Source organism: Canis lupus, chromosome 7, assembly GCF_003254725.2.
Source record: "Canis lupus dingo isolate Sandy chromosome 7, ASM325472v2, whole genome shotgun sequence".
Lineage (NCBI taxonomy): Eukaryota > Metazoa > Chordata > Mammalia > Carnivora > Canidae > Canis > Canis lupus.
Genome location: NC_064249.1, coordinates 3,489,821 through 3,492,610, shown reverse-complemented (window position 1 = coordinate 3,492,610; position 2,790 = coordinate 3,489,821). Strand labels below are relative to the sequence as shown.

The 2,790-nt window shown below is 38.7% G+C and overlaps 1 pseudogene; it reads left to right on the top strand.

The window, feature by feature from the left end:
* Positions 1-411: 411 nt before the first annotated feature.
* Positions 412-479, top strand: LOC112648967 (U6 spliceosomal RNA; annotated as a pseudogene).
* The last annotated feature ends 2,311 nt before the right edge of the window (positions 480-2,790 follow it).

The window sequence follows — 2,790 nt, the reverse complement described above, 5'->3', positions numbered from 1 at the left end:
AGATCCCTATACACCCTGTTTTCTCAGTTTGTCCATGTGGTAGATATTGTAGCTTTAAAGACCATGAAGATGAGGGAGCAAGCCTTTGTTATTTTTAAGGAACTGGGCTCATCCACAAATGCCTTGAGACAGTTACAAGGATTTCCATTTTATGGTAAACCAAAGCGAATCCAGTATGCAAAAACAGACTTCTAAGAAGGGAAAGTAGTTTCAGTGGAGAGCGGAGGAAAAAAGGCAGTTAATGCTTATTAAGTTCATTCTCTAAAGTAGACACTGTTAGATACTATATATTCATGGGTTAGATCCCTTTATCAAGGCTGAGAAACAGGGAAGCGAGTCCATCTCCTGTGTATGGCTGGGTGGGACTGGGATACCAAAAAAACAGGCTGGATTAATATTAAAGGCTGTAGTCTCAGAGAAGATTAGCATGGTCCCTGAGCAAGGACGACACAAAAATTTGTGAAGCATTCCATATTTAAAAAAAAAAAAAAAGGCTATAGTCTCTGCAAGGATCATATCCAAATGAGATATAGGAGATACTCTAGGTCACAAAGACTGGATAAAATGGGGAGATGTTTGTACTAGGTGTGTGTGAATGTGTGTGCATGTATCTGTAGTTTACTAAACTTTAAATTTCACAAACATTGCTGGTCTCATATTCATATCTCCAGTGCCCAGTTCTAAGTTTCAATACATTTTTGTGGAATTGGAAAAGAGTTATTAGGTACATGGGTGCTGGTTTAGAGAAAAATAAAGGGAAAAAGGATATATGTAGGGAAGCCAGACACAAGACAATGCTTAAATTTTAAATAAAATCTAAATCTTAACTGCTGTGAGTATTGGGCCCCTATTTTTAGGATTGCTTCAAAAAGTCAGGAGAACCACGGCTGTGGTTTTCAGGACTGTAGTTCCTATAAACAAGCAGGGAGATGACACTTCATGAAAGATCATAGTCCTTGCCCTTTTCTTGTCATTCTCCTTAAAAACTAACTTCTTTTAGAAGACTGGGGTCCTGTTTCTTATGGATAGAACCAAACACAGGTAGAGCAGGACATTACTCTTTCCAGCTTCTTGCTATAATTGTGTGCTTAAAAATTGAGAACCCTTTACTTATCCGTTGCATTCCTCTATTCCACTGTTGATCTGGACTGAATCCAGAGATTGCAGTAATTCTTAGGTACACAGAGAGATCTGGGCTCTTTCCTCAGCCTCAAAAATTGAATAACCAAGGTGAGTTATAGAAAGATGTGAGACTTCACACAAAGGAGAAATCATATCATAGCAGATATGACAGATGGCAAGCTGTTACAATTTCCCTTCTCTAGGACACACAGCTAGATTCCATTTCTCAGGCTCCCTTGTAGTAAGGTGTGCCCACGTGACCAGGTCTAGTCAATAGACTGTAATTTGTAACAAAGCCCCTCCCAGTTTGATTTTGTCTGACACACTCTTCTTAGGAGGGTATTGGACATGGCAAAATCAAAAATGGAAGGTGACTGGGATGCTGTATTGTTACCAGGAGGAGAGTTGCCTAAATAATCAGAATCTCTTTTTGAGAATTTATAAGTAAGCTTATAGGGGATCCCTGGGTGGCTCAGCTGTTTGGCGCCTGCCTTTGGCCCAGGGTGCGATCCTGGAGACCTGGGATCGAATCCCACATCGGGCTCCCGGTGCATGGAGCCTGCTTCTCCCTCTGCCTGTGTCTCTGCCTCTCTCTCTCTCTCTCTCTCTGTGACTATCATAAATAAAAATTAAATATATATATATATTATAAGTAAGCTTATATTATGTAATGTTTCTGAAATTTGAGGGTATATCTTTTTTTTTTTGAGGGTATATTTTTTACATCAGCTCCCATACCCTTAACTGAAAAGGAGGTGTTCTTGGGCTAGGAAAGCTAAATACATAACTTTTAACCTCATTGAGCTTTTAATATAATCTGGGAAGATAAGCATGACTATCAGACAAAGTTAATGCTAAGGGGTATTAATATATAAAAATGAGCCCAAGTTCTGTAGATAAATATCACTGTATGTTTGATTTGTTGGTAAGATAAAATATTAGCTGCATTTTGAAAAATTGGTAGTTCTTTTAAGTAAGAAAAAAGGATAGGAAGAGTATTTGAGGATGTGGTACTGAGGAAGGCAACTAACAAGAAGGGATGTGTAATTCGGAAGACTGTAAACCCACAAGGCTGGCTAGAGCTTATAGTGTGTGCAAGATATTAAAGATGAGTATGGATATAAAGGTATATTAGGAACAGATTTCAGAGATGTGTTAAGACGAGATGGAGTATTTGTAATTTATATGAGATAAAAATGAATTTTTAGATAGGATTGAAATGGTGAAGGCAAGATTTTGGAAAAGGTAAGGCATGGGATAACTGGCATCTAGAATGCCAGTGAGAAGAATATTGAAATACTTGTAATATTGGCAAAAAATGCCTAAACTAAGACAATAACAATAAGAATAAAAATGCAGGACACTGAGGCATCTGGTGACTCAATCGATCGAGTGTCTGACTCTTGATTTAAGCAGGTCATAATCTCAGGGTAATGAGATTGAGCCTCATATTGGGCTCCACGCTCAGAAAGGAGTCTGCTTGAAATTCTCTCTTTCTCCCTTTCCCCTTGCCTCTCCTTCCCACTCTCTTTCTCTTTCTCTAAAATAAATAAATGAAATTTTTTTAACAATGCAGAACACTTCCTCTTTGGGCTATGTGGAGTGGTGTGTGAGACCAAGGCTCCCACCGTCAGCAAGTACAACACTTGGGAAAAAGTGTGGGAAGCA